The sequence below is a fragment of the Ambystoma mexicanum genome, chromosome 9, assembly GCF_040938575.1.
Source record: "Ambystoma mexicanum isolate Mex_15411 chromosome 9, UKY_AmexF1_1, whole genome shotgun sequence".
Taxonomy (NCBI): Eukaryota; Metazoa; Chordata; class Amphibia; order Caudata; family Ambystomatidae; genus Ambystoma; species Ambystoma mexicanum.
This window is the reverse complement of record NC_090931.1, coordinates 1114620862-1114646423: the sequence shown is the minus strand read 5'-3', so window position 1 is coordinate 1114646423 and position 25562 is coordinate 1114620862. Positions and strand designations below refer to the sequence as shown.

The 25562-nt window shown below is 42.6% G+C and overlaps 1 protein-coding gene across 5 annotated transcripts in view; it reads right to left on the bottom strand.

Moving 5' to 3' along the window:
- CACNB4 (calcium voltage-gated channel auxiliary subunit beta 4) overlaps window positions 1-25562 on the bottom strand; it is a 1461524-nt gene that overhangs the window by 460854 nt on the left and 975108 nt on the right. The window lies entirely within an intron of this gene.

Sequence of the window (25562 nt, the reverse complement as noted above, 5' to 3'; positions counted from 1 at the left end):
TCCGCTGAACTCCATCCACGCGGACGTGCCTGCCATCCACTCTCCGATTTCAAAGGGTTTTTTTTACGCCTGAGGCTTTTTCCCCTATTGCCTGTCTTCGGTGACGAGGCTGCAGTAGCCACAGTTTACTGGTGGCCGTTGTGGCTTCTCACCGCGGGAGGTTCACCACGTCATTCGCCTGTCTCTACCGGGAGTCCTCCAGGTACGCAACGGATTCAAGCTCTACAGGTGAGGAGACGGAGGAGGGAAGTGGGTCGGACGATTCGGACACGAGTTGTGACAGGGACGCAGGAAAAGCAACATGGCGGGGGATATTAATCAGGGAAGGCGCCAAGAAGAAAAGAGAAAGGGTTCTGATAGAAGACAAATTAAGGGGGGAGATAACACACCTAGATTGGGCTGCACAGACCGCTACTGAAGGCAGGACAGAGAAGATTGCTATTGCTAGGCAGAAGCAGGAAGAACTTCATCTTCTCGAGGAGGCGCAAATCATTTATAAACTCCAACTTCTTAAACAAAAGCATTATAAGAAGGGGGATAAAGCAGATGCTCTCCTGGCAGCTAGATTATGAGGCCAAAGGGAGCATAGGTGGATGACAGTCATAGATGAGGGGGAACGGACTATTCGAGACACACGGAGTAAGGGCATTCCGGAAGCGTTTGCACGGTTTATGAAAACTTATAGGAATCCGAAAAAACCAAGGATAGTGCTGAGATAGAGAGATACTTGGGAGTTGTGGAGATGCCGAAACTCTCCAGTGTAGAGGCAGACACGATGGATGCCCCTATTACGGCTGAAGATATAGAGAAAGCAGTGAAGAGGTTACCACTAGGGAAGGCCCCCAGAAATGACGGCTATGCGGCATGCTTGTACAAGACCTTCCTGTCGCCCCCCTTCCATTTTTGGTTGACCTATTCAACGGCATATTAAGAGATGGGAATTGCCCCAGATTCCTTCTCTGGGGCATTGATCACAGTAATCCGCAAGGAACGGCGGGATCCCAAACTCTGTGGATCATATCCCCCGATATTGTTACTTAATATTGACGCAAAGATATACACAAGGATCCTGGCGGCTAGGCTGGAGATATATATGCCACGGCTCATACACTCAGACCAGGTGGGATTTATCTTGGGGAGGCAGGTGGCAGATACAATGCGCAAAACATTACACCTGATACATGAATCAAGGACATTGGCAGGGGAACCTTGCCTTATGTCTGTCGATGCAGAGAAAGCCTTGGACAGGGTAGAGTGGGTATTTCTAGAGGCGGTCTTGAATAAGGTACGATTGGGAGAGAGATTTAGGAGGGTGTCAAGGTGGTCTATACATCTCCCAAGGCATCGATATCAGTTAACTCTGATTATTCAAGATGGTTGGCCTTGGGTAGGGGTACAAGGCAAGGCTGCCCCCTGTCTGCGATACTGTTCGCCCTATCGCTGGAGCCACTTGCGCAGGTAATCAGATCTGACCAACTAGTTGAAGGAATGAAAGTGAATGGGAAGGAACATAAGATAGCCTTGTATGCAGACTACTTATTATTGCATGTAACAAACCCACTGGCATCTATACCTAGAGCCATACAATTGATAGAACGTTACGGCCAACTTTCTGGTTTCAAAATTAATAAATCAAAGTCGATCCTGTTCCCCTTAAGCAAACCTACTCAGCAAGACACCGATAGATACTCAGTACTGGGCCTCGCCATAGGTCAAACCACATTGCGGTAATTAGGGATAAATCTCACACGAAAACTAGATGCCTTATACGAAGCCACATTTCCCCCTTTGCTTGACAAGTTTAAGGCTGACCTAACAAAGTGGCAGAAACTTACGATCTCATGGATGGGGAGGCTAAATGCAGTCAAGATGGTGTGTCTTCCAAGGTTTCTAAACCTGTTTCAGATGCTCCCAATTAAGTTACCAAAACCTTTTTTCAGAGAGGCCAAGAGGGCCACTTTGAAATTTCTTTGGCAAGGGAAGAAACCGAGAATAGCATATGAGGTACTGACTCTGCCCAAGAAGAAGGGGGGTGGGTCTGCCTGACCTCGGATAATATTATAAAGTGGTGGAATTAAGGATCCTAGTACCCCATTTAAGAAATGAAACACAGTTACAGTGGGTAAACCTCGACAATCACAGTTTTGCTCCGGCCACCTTATCAGAGTCGCTTTGGGTACATAGGAACAAACTAACTCGCAGATTCTGAAAACACCAAATTCTAGGCACTATCTGGGAGGCTTGGAGGGAGGGCGCAGACATGCGGGGCATCACAATGTGGCCATTCAATTTGTATTTGCATTTGGTTATAAAATAAACATTTAGCACATAAAGCAGACCAAGCTACTACAACATGCAAACCACCCAGCCACCCGAGGATCGTCAGAACAAACTCCAAAGCTTTCTGAAATATCAGCGGAGACATTCATCAAACTGGTAAGCAATAGCAACAAAGCAGGCTCCCCCATGGATCCATGCCCAAAATATACACAAGTCAATCCTCACAAAAGAAGCCCATTTAAAATACTACAGAAAACTTTTCAACCAATCACCTTCAACAGGGAAAGTACCACGATCATTCAAATCGGGATACATCAAACGCTCCTCAAGGGCACAGCAGGAAACGTGGAGGACCTCTCCAACTACAGACGCATCTCCCACATTCCCCTCCCAGTGAAACTATTTGAAACATACGTCTATAGAATAACACACAAATTCATAGAAGCACACCAAGTGCTGGACCAAGCATAAGTAGGCTTCAGACCGTTGAGAGGAACGTAAACGGCGCTGCTTTCAATCTGGAACGATCTAAAGGCTAATGCAGATGCAGAAAAAGGCACAGCCTAATACTTCTGGATCTCTCCGCAGCTTTTGACACAGTCAACCATGAAATCCTCATCGGGAGATTAGAAGAAATAGGAATCAACGACCTAGCCCTACTATGGATTAAATCCTTCCTAACAAACAAAACAGAAACCACATGGATCAAACCTTTCAAATCCACTACAAGGGAAGCCACCTCTGGAGTACCACAAGGATCCTCCTTCTCCCCATGGCTCTTCAACATATACCTGATGCAACTAATAAAGCTCATTAAAACCATGGCCTCACATGCTACAACTATGCTGATGACACACAGATCGTCAACAAAATACAAGAGACCCAGGAAGGAAACAACCCTGGAAGACTGCCTACAAAAACTACAGTTGTGTGAGCACTAACATTTTCAAACTCACCCCAGACAAACCAGAAATAATGATCATATCCAAAAATCAGGGAAAAAAATCACTACATCCCATGGCCGATGGAACTGGGAACAGCACAGACCCCATCAACGATAGCAAAGAACCTGGGAGTCTGAATGAAGAACGATTGAACACTTGATCCACAAGTAAACGCCATAATCCAGAAATGTTTCTTCCTCCTGCACACAGTAAAAAGGATCCTATCATTCCTCTTGTTCACCCACAAAACACTCACCATTATCGCACTCATGTCCAGAGTAGACTACGCCAACAGCATATACCTAGGAATGCTAGAATGACTATTATAAAAACTTCAGCGCATCCAAAAGCTATGGCCAGTCTACTGCTCAAACTACCATGAAGAGAACACATTAACCCAGCGCTGAAACTGCTACACTGGCTATCAATAAACGATGTGCATAACCCACAGAGCCCTCCACGGCCAAGGAGCAGAGTTCCAAAAGGAGAAAATAACCATCTACCATCCGACAAGACCATTCAGATCAAGCAACGACATTCGCTTAGAACCAAAACCGTACAATAAAAGAACATTCGGAGGATCATCCTTCTGTCACCTGGCAGCAAATACCTGGAATCACCTACCAAAAAACATATGCAACACAAGGGATCATCTGGAATTCAGAAAACTACCCAGAAACAGGATGAAACGACTAGGAAGCATAGAGCCAATGGGAAACAAGAATCCCAGGGAGGAAACCCTGACCCTTAACTTAATCTTCCCTAACCAGAAGGCGGGGGCACCCTGACCGCCCATGTCCACATAAAGCTAGTCCACAGAGGAAACCTAGGTAGGTAAGGTCCCCACACGGTATAGGCAGGGAGGGACAAGAATCCTCTAACCTAAACATCGCCAACCCCAGGGTGGAGAAACACGCTGGCATAAGACAGGTACACATACCACTCGAGTAACACACAGAAAAACTGCCACTACTCAAGAGGCCTGCCTACTAGGCGGACAAACTACAATACCAAACACACAGGGTAATCATAGATGTTGAGCACAGAAACGCAAAGACAAAGAGGTAAGAACAACCTGCTAACCCAATTCTCAACTTTCCGCATACACTTCTCATACAGAATCTCATACAACCACCTCTCGTCACAGCAGTCCACACGCACTTCACCACATTGTAACAACAGACTAACAACACATAACCCAGCACAACAGCACATGGGAATTCCAACGGACCCAAAAACTGCACTTAAGCTCAGCGAACGGTGCAAACCGAACGGAAGCTGCCAACAGGACATTACAACTCTCACTTTCCTATTCCCACTAGACTCTACTAACCCCTTGCTCCCCCTTTCCTTCACACTCCTTTTTAGATTAGCCAAAGTGCCTGGGGACAACTCCGATGATGGTGCGTAGTACAAATACCTTTAACATTAACATATCAAACTATTAATACTCAATCATCATCAGAATCAAAATTAATTGCATTAAATTGTAGTTCAAAACACATGCGATCCCAGTATATTAAAAAAGCCACTCTTATCTCTAAAAAGATGTATATATGTGATACAAACATGCAATTGTTACAACCATTCATCTAAAAACAGTAGTACAAAAGAACAAGATAGCCTATCAATACTAAAATGCATCTATTATAAAAGGACTGTATCACCTCCCCTAAAATAAGCACCCAAGCTTATGTACCCATAATAAAAGGCCAGATGCATGTTTGTCGGATGCAGTCATGTGCAGTAGAGACTGCCCAAACGCACATAGCTCTGCCTGTTGTCACTGCTAGAGGGTGCTGTTGCCTTAGGATAAATGGTAATCCTGTTTTCATAATTTTTTATTTTTTCAATGTTTTGATTGTTAAGTATACAGATTGACAAGGTCAACTTTTAATACTGTTTCATAATTTTTGCCAAGTGGTATCTTTCTCAGTGCACCAGCTGCTGAGTCATTTACTATGTTTTCTTCAGGGTGATAGCATATGGTTTTATCCAGAAATCACAATTTCCACTCAATCTTCTTTTCACCGTTGTTAATTGTTTTGTTCCAAACATTTTCATCACTTTTTAAACAAAGATTTGTTATTCACTTTTTGGTCGCTAGCGTTTCTTTCCTTTCTCTCTACACGTGTTTCTCCATTATTCTATAATGGGTCATCAGGAAAGAATCTTGTGTTTCTTGTTGCTTAGTATAGATCTCGCTATATAAGAAAGGGTTTCTTATGTAAAGTACCCTGATACCGGACTGTTATTTTTAAAACAGTCGGTATGAACCAAGAAGAGAAGAGGAGATTTGCTTGTCCCTCTGCCGATCCGCTGACCCGTTCTAGAATAATACGTTATGGTCAACTAAAGGAGGATGTTTGCCATAGTCTTTGGACTGTCTTATATGACTCATCCAAACGTCCTCTTTAATAGGATTTACTATCCTCTTAAGTGTGTTTGCCTTGCCTTCTTTTAATATTTGCCATATAGACTGAGTATTCCTACTTCTAAGCACCCCTAGCATTTGCTGCCACTGAGCTTTCTTAATTGATAGCTTCCATTGCCTGAGCCAGTTGCGGAACCAAAATGTTTCTGTTCTTACCCGGGATAGTGTCTCCTTCATAGGACCAGATGAGTTTCTAATTTTTCTCAACGCTCTTCTAAGCTTGCACTTGGCATCCTGGATCACTACCTCGAATATATTTGCGTGTTCTTTGTCCGAGATAGCTAAATGCTTTCCTTTGCACGCTCCTGCCCCATCAGCAACTTGCTTTAACCAATATTCAAATTCATCAGCCGTGAGGCGGGTAAGCATATCACTTTTATAGAGAGCAGTGTGCAAGGCTGCGTTCATAACCTTGTTAAGATTATCCACTGGCCAATACATGTGGTTATCTGCATGATTGAGGTCAAGCCCCCATTAGGCGTGGGATTACATTTCTAAGTATCAGTTTTTAGAGACAGAGCTTTAATAGCTTATAGCTTTTGTCAGCAGAGTGTGGTAGGTAAACTCCTCTCTTGTTAAAAGCTCTTGCTGTAGGTTTGTGACCACTAGCATGGTTCCTGGTCATCTACCACTTGCGCGTACTTCTCTGCATCCTGTGTCTTGTGTTACTTGTCTAATTAAAATAGATTTGGTGCACATTTTTTCGTTTGGCTAGAATGCTCTGGGGTAAGAGATTGTATGCAGTGGTCCCATGACACACCAAGACATCAAAGGATTTTACATCCAAAAGGACCTGCATTGGTTCAATTAATTATTCAAACTGAACCCATATAGCTTTCGAATGAAACACGAGCATCATGTTTGTTAGTACTTTTATCCTGTTCCCTCTATCTTGAATTGCTTCTGGGAATTGAGAGAGGGGTTGACAAATGTCTTGCTAAGATTTGGCCACACAAAGGTCTCATTAGTGTCAGTGCAGCTTAACAATGGGCTGGGATATCTTGACAGTGCTTAATGAATGAGGCCAAAATTGTGGAAACGAGAGTATGGAACAAATGACCTATTCAGCAGAATATGCCCAGATTTTAAATTGTAACACACAAGATAGAAATCCCAAAGCAGCTTTTATCGCCAAATTATTCCAAACTATTCCCAGTTTTCCTTTACATTTATTTTTAGGCACGATTATTTATTCTGAATATGTTTAGTTCTTTTTTTTGTCTTTTTCATGCTAAAACATACAGCATGTTTAGCCTGATTAATACTCATTGGAAGTAAACGTCTCAGGCAGCCATTTTGAGTGAAAGGTACTTCATGGAACATCACAAAACTTATCAAGGAAGCCAAATATGCACATTACGTTTGCCTTTTTGAGGTTACAGGCCAAGAAAATCCCCTACAGGTACAAACTAGATGCTGGACAATCCACTGAAGTTTGCTCATGTTTTTAGTGAAAGGCAAGTTGTACGCAAATGCAAAACACCAACATTCAATAGCTATTGAAGGAGCCATTGAATGCCCACAAAACGTGAAATCGAATGACTGATTTATTAGGCGAAACAAACAAAAACAAATAAAGGAAAAGTGTGTTTTTTTTTTTATTGGACGAATGAAAGCCGAAAATGTGAATGAATATATTTCTGATGTATGCACTGTGCACATGCAGATCAAACTAAAAGGCACATTCTTATCGACTTTTCAAATAACTTAAGCACTCGCAGGAGGACAGACAATATTTGCTTTACAAGTGTCAGCGCTCTCACTAATATGCACTTAATTTAAATACATGCTGACAGACAGGAACGTTTTGAGGATAAAAAGTGCGTCCCTCTTCAATGTTGTGGTGTACTTCAAAATGGACGCTGCCGATCCTTCTTGATTTTCATCTCTATCTATAGGACAACCGAATACATAGAACAAGAATTACAAATACTAAGAGTTATATAACCCACTAACCCTATTCTCAAATCTCTGCATACCTAACTCACCCAAAAATCCACACAACCATCTTCTCACTCAACAAACCTCACGCACTTCAACACACAGCAACAACGAACAACACATAAACCGCACCAACAGCACACCAGGTCTCGCATCGGTCTGATATTCACACCAAAGCTCAGCGCACAGTGAAAACCGAACTGAAGCTGTCAACAGCACACCACTTTCTCACTTTCCTATTCCCTCTTCACCCGACTAACCCATTCCTGCCTTCTGGTTTGCAGATGCTCATGAGCACCTGGGGATCAATTCTGTTGATGACAGTGCGCGGTACAAATACCTTTAACATTAACATCTGCACACAGTCCTGCTTTGCTGATATGCAAACGCTCTATTGCAGGCCTTGCCTCTAACTTCCCCACTGCACAGATATTTTATTGACAGCTATTGTCATCAAGTCTGGGCCCCACAGTACATAAGTGAGTGTCTGGGGTAGGGTGGACTATGCGTGGTCTTGTCTTGCCAGACTACAACAGCAAAGTCTTCCAAGAGAGGCACGCACATAGCAACCTTACATTTTGAAAAGTATCAAAGTGCTGATGTCTGAAAGGTTGACTTTCAACCAATGGGAATGCCCCATCGGAAAATCCTGCCCGATACCACTGGGCCGGCCCTAGGATTTGCGGGGCTCTGGTGAATACAGTGACTCCTTGTGACATATCTGTTGTGCACAGTGCAAGCCAGAAATTGCATTACTCCAACGTCATGCGTTTTCAAGGATTATGGCACGCTTTACCGGGTGGAGCAAAACCATACAAGGCTCCCAAAAATGACATGTGAATCGGCAGGCATTATGTCATGTTTTCGATATTTGTAGGACGCCTAACCAAAAGACCAATTGTTCTCAGCCGATTGTAGGCGCCCTACAAAAACAGTAACAAGGACATTTCTTCGCCCCCCCCACAACCACCCACCCTCTCTTACTCCATTTGCAAAAAATTGGGGGGAGGAGAGGGTTTCACCCACCATACCCCGGGCCCTCAGCCACGCCACATCCCTCTACTCCCAAGATCCCGCCACTATTACACACACAAAAACACACACACGAACACACAAACACAAACTTACCCGTTCTACCTCGTGGCCGCTTCCAGGTCCTGGTGTGCCTGTCAGCCCATGCGTGCACTCGAGTGCATCGCAGGGGCTGACATTTCGATATAGTAAGACCGCTCTGTGAGCAGTCTTTCTAAATCGTTTCTTTTTACTTTCGTTTTAAAAAAAAAGGTAATTTCACCTAATACCGTATAAGGTAAAATAATCATACAAAAATACAAGTGACATGAAGGTAGCAAAATAAATCTGATAGGAAAACCAACGTTTTAAGTATCAGGGCAGATAGTGAGAAGATGGGTTTTTAAATATGTGTGAAAAAAGTGGGACATGGGGGGCAGCCTGGGTGAGGAGTATATAGAAAAGGGTAAGAAGTTGCAATGCTTGGGTGCGAGATGGTAACAGGGACATAATCAGTAGGAGGAACAAAGAGATTTCGGCACAGTAAGGAGAGTGATTGAGAATGGAGAGGTCGAGAGTGGAAAAATGGAAGTACAGAAGACTGATAAATGGGGGCAAGGCAGCGAAGACAATTACAGACCATGCAAAGAAAGTGAATTATAGTCATTAGGCTCTTTTAGGCTAATGACTTCACCTGGGCTCAGCTAGTCTTTTAAGCAATAAAATAATGTGCACACATGAACTATTATTAATTGAGTTTGGAACTTGTTAACATTAATGTAAAATGTCATATCACTGGTGACAATCTCAGAACAAACTAAATGCCCAAATACCACTCTGGCCATTACGCCCCGCCCCCTCCAACCCACCCCATCCTCATTCATCCGAACTGGCTCCCTTCATTTACTCACACATCTAATTCCTCAACCTCTGCATCGCCTCACTGAACTCACTCTCTGCCTCAGGAACACACATTCTCTCTGCCAAAAACCTCCTTTCTCACTGATCAATTTGATCCCATCACCCAAAGCTATCGGTGGTGCTATCATCAAAGCCTGGATTTCTCATCATGACATCGCCACCATGGCAGCCCTCCACACTGACTTTGCTTCATTCTCTTATTCCTGTCATCACTGCCAAAAAGATAGTGGTGTTGGTCTCATGATCAGCAAAGACATGCCATTAGCCCTCTTGCTGACTTCACTCGATCTTTTGAGCACATCTCTGTCCAGCTCCTTGCTCCAACCAATCTATTGCCTACTGTGCACCCTTAACCTCTACTTCTAAAATCTTAATCTGTTTGCTCGAAATGATACTAGGTTTGAATTGTGGAGGAGAAAGCAACGTTAATGGAGGAAAAGGCTGCCGCAACGTAGCTGGTGGAGAAGGTGCCTGTAACTTTAACGGTGGTGAGCACGCCCACTGCAGGAAGCAGAATTTATTCCAGGCGCCGGCACCATTGCAGCGTTAAGCCCGCAGTGGAGACAAGGGCGCAGTCCTACTGTTAGGCTGTTGGGCTGGCGGGGCGGATGGAAGATGGAGCTATTATATTTATGAATGACAGAAACGCCTCTGTCTCCGGGAAATAAAGGAAAACACTAATCGTTAAGAGAACAATCAGGAAGCCTGTAAGGTATGCCGTAAAGCTCCACGAGTAAACTAACAGGTCGGGGGTGAGTGGGGGAGGAGAGTCAGACTAAGGCAGCTCCTTAAACTGCTCGGCGTTCCCCACCCTGTTAGTAAGGAATACATTGAAAACATATTTTGATTCCACAATCTAATATAAGAACTATTTCCCCTAACATTTACCTAACGCGGAAAGGGAAAACTGGACGGGGGCTGCGAGGAGTGCCTCTCCCTCTCCTGGTGACATTTGAAATAATACACTTTACTGGAAATTAACTTATCTACTCTAGTTTGTTAGGAAGTCCTTTTTATATGTGACACAAGGACAGTGAATTTTAGATAGTTCGTAATTTATTTGTATACGGATGACATGGCTTTTATGAATAATAATATATGATTACCTGCATTTCAATTTTAGGATATATTGATAGTGAAATTGGAAAACCTAGCAAAATCACTTTATAGTGGAACTTATTAAGGATAGTTTACTTATCACCTTGCACTTTATAGATGGATTGAAATATCTGGCAAAAAACTTTATAGCAGTACTTATTGTTGAAAGTTTACCAAGAATACCTGGTACTCTCTAGTGGGACTGAGACACCCGGCATAAGTACTCTAGTAGGTCCAAACGGTAGACTGTTTGTATTATATTTCATATTTTACAGAGAGTCTTAAATCAGACGTAAGTATTATATATTGGTTTCAAATTATAGGTTGTTTGTTCTGTACCTTAACCCAAATAGAGGCACTGGATAACCCTGCATTAGTACCCTACATTGCCAGAGCTTGACCGCTCTGTGGTAGTATCTTTATTAGACACAGGGGGGGGGAGCTCCCATACATTATAATATTACATAGTCACCTCTTTTTGATAGGAAATATGGCCCCAAAATTGAGGTCATATAATTTGAAAAAACAGAAAGATAAGAGAGGTCCAACACAGAAGAACGCCACTCTAGAAACAAGCCCGGTCCAGAAGGGAAGTAAAAAAGGATGAATAACAGATATAAGAAATATTGGCTTCAATAGGTCAAAAATGGAACAACCTAAAATCTCTAGCTTTCTCCAGAAACAGGATAAAAATAAAGCACATTGAGATGAAATTACTATCCCGCCACCAGTTAATAGCTCAATGATAGACAATAACCCATTACTGAATTTATGTCAAGACTTTAGATGTCAATCATTGGGCTACCCAGCGACTTTGAATACCTCACAGAGTGAACAAGATAAAGTTGGAATGTCCAATATGGACAATGTAATTGGTATTGATCTTTCAGCAACACCGGATTTGGAGAAATTTGCCCAAACAGAGACAGGAAGAGAGAAGGCAGATAGTTTATATGAAGATCCTGAAAATAAAGCAGATTCTTCAATTAACTGCATAGGAAAATTAGATGCCCTCACCTCTGTGGTGGATATACTTCTTGGTATCTGTACGAAGCTATTGAGCGAACAAGAAGGGCTTAAGAATCTGGTGATAGAGGTAGTAGAAAACACAAAAAGATTGGGAAAAAGTGTAGAAGAAACAGGGAAATACAAACAGTGGGGACGGATAGCCCAACCCCTTCGGATATCCCTGTAGAAGATCCCGGGGAATTGAGTAAACTATGTCGTATAGCAGAAGAAGAAAGGGGTAGGAGAGATGCTATAGGGTTAGAGATTGTTGAGATCACTAACACAGAAATGGAGAAAGATGAAAATATAGAACAGGGAATCAGCACCTTGGATGAACAACTTAACTCCTATGGTAAATGGACCAGACGTAAAAGAAATAAGAAAGGAAGTAGAAATAGGGGGGTGGGGTCTAAAGTGAAGAAAGTGAAGATAATTAAAAGGAAAAAGAGTGCCCTGGCAGAGACATCCTCAAATGATATTGAATGTGTGGATACAGGAGATCGATTCCAGCTGAATAAAAAAACAAAAAGCTAGGAAGAAAGATAATACTAATCCCATTAATGAAGAGAAAGGTATAACCAAGCGGCTAATAGGGAATCCTCCAACGGTATTAGGAGAAATTACACCCAATCTAGTAGAGGGTGTAGAATTAAGGGACATAGCGGCAGATGAAGAACAAGATGTGGAATGTGAAAACACAAAGGCAAAGGAAGTCCCCAAAGAATTGAGGAACCTGAGGTGAGAATTCTAGATATCCTGATTAACAAAGTAGTAGACAAAATGAATCTCAGAGAAAGAGAAATATATATAAGAGAAATGGAAAGGCTGGCAATGTACACTAACAGACCTACCTGGGACATAAATCTGAGAAGGGTAGAGAAAGGAAGGGGAGAAGGGAATTGTAGCCTGGGAAAGAGCATTAAAATAATTGAAAAAAAGCACACAATCTAATAGTCCCTTCTTAAATAGGAAATGGCTGTTAGAGAAACTACTGCTGAATCCCTCACTGCAGAACATAAAAACGACTGATATTGAAAGAGTAATACTGCCAGAAGTGGCTAGTTGGGAAAACTGGGTAATAGTGAAATTCAGCACAGCAGTGATTGTAGATTTTATAAGGGAACATGCTAAGACTATATGGGGAAAGGAATATGCAATTGTGCTATGTAATAATATAGAAAATTCACACTTAAAAGTAAGTAGCCTATAACCTCAAAAATGCCATTAAAACAAGGATACAAGACATTGAAATGAGAAGGAAGGGGGGAAAGTAAAAGTTCTATCTTGGAAACAGTCAAGGATTCTACTCCATTTTATATAAAGGGAGATTTGAAATACTGGGAAAAATGTGACATATTTGCATTACAAGAAACGTGGATAAGCGGAGACCTATCAGTAGACGGATATAGTATATTGAATAAGTGTGCAATGCAGGGGGAAAAAGGGAGACCAGTAGGGGGACTCTTTATAGGAGTAAAAAACCATATCACAAGAATATAATAATTGGGGTAGCTCACCTTTTGTAATGAGTGCTATTATAGGAAATCTCGGCCTCCAAGAAGAATTATTGCTAATAAATGTTTATTCACGACCAGGAGGGTCAAATATATCAGCATTAATTAAAATTATTGTTAACACAATGGAAGGTTAGATGCAAGAAAGGGCTAAGCCAGAGGTAATGATTGTAGGTGATTTCAATGTCCACTGCGATTTAGCTAAAGTAGAAATGGAAAAATGGGAATTAATGGAGGGGGAATTTGATTTGATGATATCATTGGGGAATAGAATTGGGGGAAAACAACAAAAGACCCCCAAACAGGTAGCTGATGGAATTGCCTGGGTAACATTCTTTCAAAACTTTGGCATGGAATATTTAGGGCCAGATGAGAAAAGAAAAAGAGAAACCACCTGGTCTAACGGTAAGGTAAGCTACCGTTTAGACTATATGTTTGTGGGTAGAGGGCTTCTGAAACATATATCCTGCTTTGAACACATAGACACCCTGCTGAGCAATCATAAAGTATTGAAATGTAGATTAACCGTATCTTAGCTGGCAGGAGGGAATTACCCGGAATATGTAAAGCTCCCTAGACGGAAATAGGCTAATCTGGACGGAACGGAATTTAGAGAAATTTGATACTATGTTTAATCGTATGCCCCTCAATTGATTGGAGATTGCTCTAAATGGTCTAAATGTGATAAGTAACCTGTTGGGCATTATACAGAAAAATAATAGAAATTGGAAAGTGGCTCAAAAGGTGGGGAAAATACATAACAATGTTTTTGATAGCCAGATTAACAACAGGAAAAAGGAACTGAAGGATAAGATAAGGAAAAATAAGAAGATAGTGAACATGGAGGAAAGAGGGAAGAAGCAGGAAATATCATCACTTAAGACCAAATATAAAAACTGGTTAAAAGAACATAAACAGAACATCAATAATGTGAATTGGCATATTATATTTGTACTTTGTAGGACTTATGACTCAAAGAAATGTTGGTATTTGTACCGGCAATATCTCCTACAAGAGAGAAGGACTGACGTAAATGGTGTTGGTCAAGACATGTGGATACAATATATTTCCCGACATTTCCTCACTTAAAATAGTAATAAAATCACTGAAGACCAGTATTGGAAGAGACACGGGCCCACTTTTCCATACAACCAACAAGATATTCTACAAGTAATTAAGAACATGAAATCCTCTGGAGCACCGGGACCGATGGGGTGGCTCTGCAGCCCTGATAAATGGGCCTGGTTACTGTTCCACCTATTCTCGTCCATCTGGAAAAGTGGTAAAATTCTAGATAGCTGGCAAAAAGCCATTTTTGGCCCGATACATAAAAAAGGGGAGAGACTGTCCCTGGATAACTATTGAATTATGGCTATGGCAGCCAGCAGCTGCAACATCGTTTGTTCACTGTTATTAAGAAATATTAATAGGTGGAGCAAGGAGAACCAACTGCTGTCTATGCAACAAACGGGTTTTAGGCAAGATAATAGTACCCTGGAAAATCTGGTTACACTAAACTATATTATATCGAATACCTTGGGCAAGAAAGGAACTAACCTATATCTGTGTTTTATAGACTACAGCAAGGCCTTTGATAGCGTAGATAGGAAAAATGGCAAATATGTCAGTTCATACTGCACTTCTTAAAATAAATGTATAGGGAAACCACAGCGGTAATTTGCCTGGATAAAGGATCTAAATACTCCCCACCCATTAGAATTAATATGGGATTAAAACAAGTCTGTGTCACCTCTCCAGTACTTTACAACCATAATGTTGCCGACATGTGGGAAAGATTTATGAATTTAAACAATTTCCCTCCAAAAATAGGAAAAATGTTTATTAGCTGGCTAATGTATGCGGATGACACCATTTTATTAGATAAGACACTGGTGGGTCTGCAACAAATGCGATACAACAATATTCAAAAGAAAACAATCTAAGTATTAATGTAGGAAAAACTAAGATTATGGTGTTTGGGGGAAGGAAAAGCAGGTTATCAAAACCCCCATATGTATGGAAAATTGATTCCAACAAAATTTGAGGTGGTTGATAGTTATCCATATTTAGGAATGGCAATTGTAAATAAAACCCCATGTGATTTCTATTTTGATATGGTCAAGTTGAGCGCGACCAAAAAATGTAATCTGTTCCGAAGCTTCATGAGCAAGAAAGGGGGATATTCAGTGGAAGGTCTCGTAGCAATTTATAAAACCTGCATAATACCGGGGGCCTTTTATACACTGGAAACTGTGGGGGAAAGAAGTATGGGGAATCTTGGAAAGATAGAAGGGATAATGTGGAAAACAGCATTTTGCTTGCCGAGATCAATGCCAATTGAAGTTATCAGATGCAAATTGGGTATTACCTCGATGGAAACACTAAGGAAAATAAATTGTTGTAAGTTGTATGTTAAAATGGTGGTCCAGAATAACAAAGAGGTAACCTTGATGAGCTTAATAGGAGAAGATATAAGTAAAAATTAAAAGGGAAACACATTCATCCAAGGTCTTAAATCCACAACCTTTAGGTTCCTCAGTACTGTTAATGTGAAATTACCCACAGTGGCTAGTGATATCTGGCCGATTTATAGAGAGCTTAAAAAGAAAGCCCTCATTTGGGATGCTAGTGACAATTTGACTACCCTAAGCAAAAAGCAAAGGTATACGATGTACTCAACACAAGGGTTAAAACCCTTTGTTCTGTGAAATTACTTAATAAAGGTTAGAAACAGAGAGTTTGCAAGATTTATAAACATGCTGCTGTTTAACATACTACCTTGCCACGAATATATTGATGCATGGTTAGATATACAAAAAGAGGAAAGACTGTGTAGATACTGCTGTAGAGAGATAGAAACCTCGAGGAGTCTGTTAACAGAATGCCAAGAATTACAAGAGTACTATCACAAAGGCTATAAGGACCTGACATGCAATATAAATATGATTGTAACGGACCAATTGTGGTCACATATATACTTGGCAGACCTGTTGGAATACATAGGGGCAGCATTTTATATTTGGAAAAGAGTTGTGGCTAATACGCCTAAAGTACAAGGGCCGTAATTCAAATAGATGACAATGATTTTATGTGGCCATTTTTACTAAAGAGAGAATGTAAATGATTTGTAATCTGTTTTAATAGAAAGGAAATTGCGGGTAATGTGATTTGATGATGAATGTATAAATGAATAATTATAACTCTGAGGAATTATTGTAATTGTTTTAAATAATTTTGTTTTAGTGTATAAGGTTTTAATGAACCAATTTGCACTTTAAATAAATAACAAAAATACAATTTAAAAAAAAGATGTCGTCATTGGCATCATAATGGGTGATCCTAGCCTCTCCAGTATGACTCTGGCCTGGGCTTCGGCCCTTCAGCTACAACTTGACTCCACTCTCTCTGACCTACATAACCTTCCCACCCATACCCAAGGTAACTCTTTGCATTCATATCTTCCACTTTGGACGCCTCCACTCCCTACTTGCCTCTCACCCTCTGGCCACTCACTCATTCACAATACCCTCTTTGTTCCCCTTCCACTATTGCTCATCCCTCACCTAAATGTAAGCCTGTGTCATTGGTTCCCCTATGCCGACCAAGTCATAATCTCCCTCTAAACTCTTTCCTACAATTACTCAATCCATTGGATTCACTTTCTTCACATTCAACTCTACACACCCATTGCCTTTGATGATCACTATCCAGCCAGCTCCTGCTCTGCCTCATGACCCTTCCTCAACCATGGATGTCCCTAGTCATCAAAATGGTTTAGGAAAACCCTTCATTACTGCTTACGCTACTGGCATAAAGCTCCATCCCCCACTCTCCTTGGAGTCAACAAAAACTCTCTTTTGACCATCACCATTGCTCGTGACACAGCCACATCCTTCCATTACTCTAATGTGATTTTCTCTCTTCACTCAAACCCTCTCAAAGTATCTATGGCACTTAAGGTCATGCTCCCCAAGAACTTCTGTATACCCCCCTCTCTCTCCACCTTGCCTTCAACTTGACACCCTGTCCCCTCTTCTATCTTTCCTACTTCATCCCCCATCCCACCTCCTACCTCCCTACACTCGGATCTTCCCCTTCCTGAACGTCTACACCCCTGCACTTAATCCCTTTGCACCACAGACAATTAAGGTACTTGCACCTGTCACGGCTGGCCAGTTCTCTGCCCAATTCAAACTCACTCTCCCAACTGGAATCTCTCCCATCCTGCTAAAAAACAGTCTCTCATATTCCCACTAAATGAAACCTACTTCTGAGACCAACACACCCTCATTCTACAGTCCTATCTCCATCTCCTACCTCACCACCACAAAAAGACTTTCTTCAACCACTTAGTCACTGCCTACTGCAGCCTAATTATACTCGACCTTTCTGCATCCTCCATCACTGTGCATCATCCATCACTTTGTCAAACTCTTCCTTCCATTTGGGTTTCAGGACAATGCATTTGACTGGGTGGCATTATATTTCTGACCACTCATTCTCCATCTCATTGAAATCACTCCAACACTAGCCCCATGAATCCCATCCCTGTGGGCGTTCCCCAAGGATCAGTCCTAAGCCCACTCCTCCTCAACCTCTGCACCTCTTGCCTGGTTAAACTCATTTCTTCCATTAGATTTCGCCATCACCTCATCGCTCATGATACTCAGATCATCTCCATTCCATCCTTCATCCTGTCAATCTCAAACTTCATCAATATTACCACTTCCCAATCAGCACTGCCGAGGGGTGTCTCTATCCAGTCTCACGCTTAAGACTACTAAGATGGAAGTCATCTTTCTGCCTCCAACACAAACCCCACTCTCCCTTCTCCCATCTGCCTTCTCTCTGCCTTCTTCCCTCATTCCCTCACGCATGGATCATAGCCTCAAGGTTCTCTTTAACAATCACCTGAAATTCTTACAGTTAATTATGGCCACGGTCACCAAAGCCACGCTCAACCTCCCAAACATTAGACAAATCCACCCTCACTACGCAAACCACTCAACTAACCCTCAGAGTGCTCAACAAACTGCAACACTTCCTTGGTCTTCCTCTCTACTCAATGATCCCCTCAAAAATGTTCTGAAGTTTGCAGCATATAGCTTTTTCAAACTACTCAAATCCTCCTCGACCTCTACCCACCCATTCCATGCTGGATGGCTCTCTCACTGTAAGTTACTGCCCCTCGTCTTTTCTCCCTCTATGTTCTTCCCCCACTACCTAACTTTATGTCTCTATACTCTACTGACTGGACTCAGCCCTCCTCGTTTCAATGCAACCTTTATGTCCCTCCACCTATGCCTTCTTTTCACTTTTGCTCCTTTTCTCTTCTTGCCCCACCCATTGCAATGGTCTTCCCTAGCCAAAGACGTTGCATCAGTGCAATTAAACAAACACTTACATCCTGTCTTCTAGCAATCAAAGGAGCCCCCTCAGCCCTGCATCCTCCTTGTTCAACTGACCACCTAACCAGCTGTCAGGCTTTAGTCCCATAGGCCTACAGCTGCAGCGCTGTTCCCATGGAATGAACCAGGACATTGACAGAGTCTCCAGAGACCGGCGTGAAGCAATTGCATATGTACCAAGGGGGCAAGGGTAGATGAAGGAGAGCAGTGGGACGAGCCAATTACGCTCCAGACATGAAGAAAGCGGTTTTGTTAAATGCTCTGGTGATAGAAGGACAGAGTGTGTGTAGGTCTAAATCCTGACCTACCCTCTATGGAGGATGACAATGTGTAAGTCGAGGAAATTAAACAAGGAAAATATTGTATTGCGCCACTTACGCTTCTATACGAGAAAACAAGAGCTGAATGAACCAGTAGATTATGTTGTAATACCTAGAGAAATGGCAGCGCTGTGCGACTTTGGTAATCCCAGAGAAAACCTGATATGAGACATGCTGACAGTGCATATTAACAGTAAGAAGGTACAACTAAAGGAAATAACCTTGGCCAAAATGATAGTAATTGACAGACCAACAAAATAAACCAGTACCAGAGGCAAAGTAATGGGAACATTCACCTTCACAAGGAAGAGTACAAACTGCCAGACGAATAACAGAGTACAGAAGACCAATGAACAAAGGATCAGAACCGTCACAAGTACAGGAGTACTAAGCACCTGGCCAAAGACTAATGTTGCCCAACATGGGCAAAAGATTGTCCAAACTGAGAAGACATGGGTAATTGTGCATACGTTTGCCAGCAGAGAAAATGCAAAGTGATAGCTGTCAATACCGAATTAAGATGATCACACAGTTTTGGTGTTATAAATAACAAGATCCAGAGAAACAAAACCTACTGCCCCCTTAGAGTTGATGGAAAGGTCTGCTGGGACACCACACATTCCACATAGAATGTAAGGGACGTGCCAGGATGAAAGTTGACTTTGCATGACGAGGCCCACCGGTCCTGGGATGGGAAGACAAGGCCAAAATGGACAATAAGCCTGACCCTAGTAGCGAGGAAAAGGTGCTGTAAGTAGGAACCGCAGGTGGTAACCCAATGAGGAAGAACCATCCCCACAAGTTCTCCAAAACACTTGGATACTTGAATATATATGTGCATCATATACAATTAAAGGCTGATGCAATACCGATAAAGCATAAGGTTCTTCCGGTGGCAGCTCCTGTCAGATACGTTTTGAAAAAATAGATTTGAGAAGCTATAAAAAGTAGCGACATTTGAACCCATGAAATCCATAGAGTTGCTGTGCCCAGTCGTTCTTATAAAACAACACAGTCAATGCTTTAACAATATCCATCGATATACAGAGCCTGTACCAGGACATTATTACTGATAGATACCCGTTGCCCAGAATTAGCAAATTAATCTCGATGCTAAAGGGTACCAAAGTGTTTTTGAAACTTGACATGCGTGAACTATATGATCAAATAAAACTTAATGAAGACTCAAAGCTGCTCACCCACGTGCCATTTGGACTATCCTCTGCCACGTTAGTCTTTCAAAGAATGATGGACTACGCAGAGAATCAAATGTCTCATACCTCCAGGATGACATCTTGATATATGGCAAAGATGAAGATATACATGACCAGGCACTGGAAAGAACTCCAGAAACTGGAATGAGCAGGCCTCAGACTGAAGCATGAAAAGTGTCTTCAAGACTGATGTGGTTGCAATGACTTTGCAAGGCATTAAAACCATGCTTAACATGTAAATGCTATTGCAGATGCACCAATCTCAGGCACCTGTGATGAACGCAATCATTCTTAAGGCCAGCCGAATATTACGCAGCATTTATACCTTTGTTTTTTTAGAAAAATCTATCCACATGAGGAATTTTCTCAAGAAAGGAATGGATTAAGTCTTGAGAACCTTGCAACAGGACACGTTTAAAAGGTTAAGAGAATGATTCTTGAAGCTCCTTGCCTCCAACCATTGAATCCAGAATGGGATATGTATGGCACCACAGATGCCAGAGCATAAGGTCTGGATGCCACTCCGACACAGTAGCAGAGGAACTAGTAGAACAATTTAGCATTTGCATTGAAGACCTTAACCCAAGCTGAAAAGAATTACTACACAATAGAAAAAGAGATGCTTCCCTGTGTGTGGGCAACAGAGTGTTTTGGACCTTACGTGTGGGGCACAAAGTTATTCCAAGTAGCAAATCATATGCCCTTGATCCATCTTCTGGTGCCACATAAACGAAGGCTGTTACACCAAAATTGGCAAAGCTGTTGACTAAACTTCATGAATATACCTTTAATTTAGTCTATAAACCCTGCTGGAAAAACCTGCAAGCTGATTGCATTTGAAGGATGTCTTAAAGATAGAGGGTTCAGACACATTTTTGAAAGAAGATTACATTTCGGCTTCCTTGGAGGCAGTGTGTAGAGAATGGACGCCTACCCTGCGTGAGCAACATCGGAAGAAATGAAATTGGACATTCATTCGGAGACTGGAAACACTGGTCAAGAGTGAATGGCTGGATGACAAGACAGTTCCGAAAGTCCTATTCCCACACTGGAAGATTGCTCTGGAATGGTTTTTTGAAGGAGAATCAAGGTTGTACCGCTTCATGGAATCCATCAAGCAATAATAGAGAATAATGTGCCGGCCATCTAGGAGCTTCAATGACCAAATAAAGTGTAAGAGAGACCTAGTGTTGGCTCAGAATGCATATGGAAATCAGCACTGCATTGATGAATTGTCATGATTGCCTCAATAGTAACAAGTTCCTTCAACTCAGACACGTGCCCTTGTACTGAAATACTGTCTCAGGCATGGGAGAAGATACGATTGGAATGTAGTGGCCCATTGGAAGCAATGCAGTTATGGCATGGCACACTGCCATTGTGAACTACCGGTAAAAAAGGACTGTACTCTATTTCATCCCAGACATCATCATCAGCACGGCAACCATCACCAGAACACTTTGGACAATATTCATGCAAGAAGGATTACCCAAGGAAAAGGTGACTGATAATGGTGAGAAATTGGAATCTTCTGAGATGGAGATGTTTCTTAACCATGACAGTATGAAGCAGAAGTAGACTGCATTGTACCATCCTCAGGCAAATGAACAATTTGAGCAAGCCAATCGTCTCATAGAAGGTAGCATCCAGTTAGTGTTAGCATCCAGCTCAGACCCCTATGACAAGGCCTTGGAAGTGATGGCTGCACATCACCGAACAACAGATGCTGTGATGGAGATCCCCCCATTTCAAATGATGAGAAGGCAAAAGGTTGTACCAGCTCTCATTCATGCATGTGTGATGAAGGTGAAGGAAAATACCAAGATCAGTATGGAAGAGAGGATCTAACATGTAGAAAGAAAAAAGCAAAAATCAGGATACGAAAACAGCAGAGATATGGAAAGAATTGACGGAAAAGAAATACACCTATTAAAAATAAAATTGAATCATAAAAATCCATCACAGGATCCGAATTCAGCATACCAGTGAAGGGTGTACACATAGGTGCCAACTATATTCGCACTGAACATGGGTGCAAGTGGAACTAATGCAAGGACCTTAGCCCCCGAGAGGACAGAAGAAAGCTTAATATTAGGAGAGACGGCCATCCCTGAAGATGAATTTCCAGGTATCACCACACGTTCAGAGACTGAAGAACTAGAAGAAGGAATGCCCATGAGTGGAGCAAGAGTCCGGAACTTAGGCACGATAGGTGTTGAAATCATCTTCAAGCAGGCGGTAACTAGGGAAGAAGCTCCTCAGAACAGCAAAAGATCTAGACCAAAATCAGTTAGACCACTCTAAAACAAGAAGCGGCCTAAAAAGGGTTAGGACTTTACGATGAACTGACTCTTACTCTTTCGCAAAGGCATAACTCGTTTTTTTATCTCACAGGACCTCTGTGAGAGCACTGGTCCCACGACAAGAACCATGATGTTGATGGAGTCTCATGAGACCAGATAATGCATGCTTGCCAGCGGAGCATTCACAAATGCAGAAGAGCAGCGGGAAAAGCCAGAGGAACTCTACATACAAAGTGTTCCTCAACTTGTTCAAGTCTGAATGTTTATTGAAAGTGCAGTCACTGACTTATAAAGAGAGACTGCAACAACTACACATACCTATGTTTTGTCCTCGTTTTCCCTGATCTATTTTCTCATACTAAACGTTGAACCCCCATGATACCTCATCCAGTTTAACAATGCTTATTGTAAAGGCATCCTAAACAGGGCCTGCCTTGGCCCTCTGTTACTATTTACTCTGCACACCACTTATGGTCAAAATATCATCATGGTTCTTTAATAAATACAGATGATCCTGCACGTTTCCGACACAATATGCAAGACTCCCACCTCTGAAAGCAGTTACATCTGGTTTGTCCAGTGAGAAGAAAATATAAAAAAAAAATCCCATTCTTTTGCCCACCTCTTCCACTTGGCCATCTACCTTGGGTGCCCACTGCCTACCCACCATAGGTGCCCACTGTCTACCCACCATGATGCATGTGTTGCTCCATGCTTAAGACGTTGCCCGTCCCTGGGGTTACAGTTTCACTATTTTCTATCTGCTCATATTCTTGTCGTATGCTCAGTGTGAAGCCTGTGGTTCAACTTGCCAACTGGAAACACGCGCTAAAATGCGCTCTGCGGAAACTGACAGGTGAACTGTTTTCAAAGTCCCAGGCTTGATCCCCAGGGGGAGAGCATTTTAGTGATCCAAATATAAAGACTAAGCAAATGGGCGTCCCATTGCGTGATTAGTCTTTTGCTTCCAGAGCTTCACTTTAAAACTGCACAGATTTGCAGATACGATTTTGCTATCAGGATATCCTATTTGATCAATAATAACAATAATAATACTTTTAGTAGTAGTAGTGTGGAAGTATAAACTCTCCCTTCAAATTTCTTATCTAAAGAACTCGGCCCCAAGCCTGAGAGAAGAGGGAATTAGTGTGCGGATCAGGCTGACTGACCATCATAATCACTTCGCTGGCGAAACTAAATCATCGAGAAACTAAAGCTATTTTTTGATGCTGTTGTAAGTAGAATAAGAGATTGTGAGATTGCCATATTTTGATCACACTTCTAAATCTATTATATTAAATCCCCTATTTCATTGTATATTAAGCATAGAAGATTACACACATTAAATACTTCTAAAACATTTTGGGGCCGATTCATGGAATAATTTGCGTGGAAAATAGGGAATTTACGCTCCAAACTGCATGCATAATCCCGTTCGGCGATCCATGGAATCTAATGCAGAGGATTTTCTTTTGACTTGCATGGATTTCGCGGCGGCACGGCATGCCCCTGAGAGCGGCTGAGTGCCTTGTGTGAGAGACCACGCAGAGTGTGGGCGTGGCTTACACAGAGGGCAGGGAAGGGTGCAGAATACCAAATATGGGGAAGAATATGCAAAAAAAGTGGGATTTACGAGGGCCAATCCGCAGTCAGTCCATCGCACACTCTCTAATGCGCGGCATAATACGTATTCCGGGTTCCAACCACACAACCTCCCGTCAGGGAAATGGCCACGCAAAGCCATCATACTATCTGCCACACAAAGGCAGCCTACAGACACTTGCGTATAGGAATCATTGCGCAGAGGTGAGATTGGGTGTTGGATTTAGGGGTGCGTATACGCAGCCGGGGTTCCAATCTAACTCAGGGGTGCTCGTAAACAGTGTAGTGGGGTGCAGGTACGGTTCAAGAGCTTTTGCATGCAGATTTTCCAAATTGTACACAAATTACCATAATTTGTACGCTTAAGGTCCCCGAGATGCAGGCCTGCTTGTGGAGGACCCCACACACTGTTCTGAGGGTGCATGTATTTGCGCCCCGGGAGCACGAAAAGGTGGCTGTTCCTGGCTGTTTTTGATTTGTGTGGGGGCGTGTCGGTTGTGTTCTGGCCACGACTTGCGTATACAGTTGCTTTGCGCAAACAATTTAATGAATACGCAGAGCACGCAGGAAAACCTCTGAGTGCAGGCTTGCGCAGTGACGTTCTCGGCGCATGGGCATTGCAGGATTTCTGCACACTTTTCCACGAATTGGGCCCTTTATGATCATTCTACAGACATAATTCTATACTTATATTGTTCTGCATAGGTGTAAGAAACGAAGTATACGTAAGTCTGGATTTGAACATATGCATTCCTCATTACACGGATGGCGGTAAGGGTTTACCGGTACCGGTAAGGGTACCAGTGTCGGTAAACCCTTACCGCCTTACTACGAGGTCCCTTTGTGGGACCCTGGCCCTCATTACAAGTCAGGCGTTAAGGGTTTAAAGGCGCCGTCGGCGCCCTTAACCCTTAACGCCTGATTCACACTTTAACGCCTGCTTTTTGCAGGCGTTAAAGTCCAAGGCGCTAAGCTAATTACGGCACCGTAATTTACAGTGCTGTAATTAGCGCCTTCCCCATCCCCATTATGCCCTATGGGGCAAAAATGGGAATGGGGAAGGGCAAATGGTGAATGGGGAATTACCGCCCCACTCACCTTGGAATGGGGCGGTAATTCCGCCATCCACCATGGCGGAATCCGGCATGGACCATGGTGCTAATAGCACCATGGTCCACCGCCTGACTTGTAATGAGGGCCCCTATCTTAACGGCTGGTTTTACCAGCCGTTAAGGACAGGACCCGCAAAGGGACCTTGGAGGTAATTACGGTACCGCAATTTGAGGTACCGTAATTACCGCCTTCCCCATTCCCATTGAGCCCTATGGGGGCAGAAATGGGAATGGGGAAGTGCCATGGTGAATGGGGAATTACCGCCCCCACACACCTTGGAATAGGGCGGTAATTCCACCATTCACCATTGCGGACTCGGTAAAATACCGGCGGCAACCATGGCGCTAAGAGCGCCATGGTTACCACCGTCCGTGTAATGAGGCCCACAGATGGCACTTCCCGTGCTTTATCGCACGAGCCATCACTTTTATCAAAAGTGGCTCCGATGGTC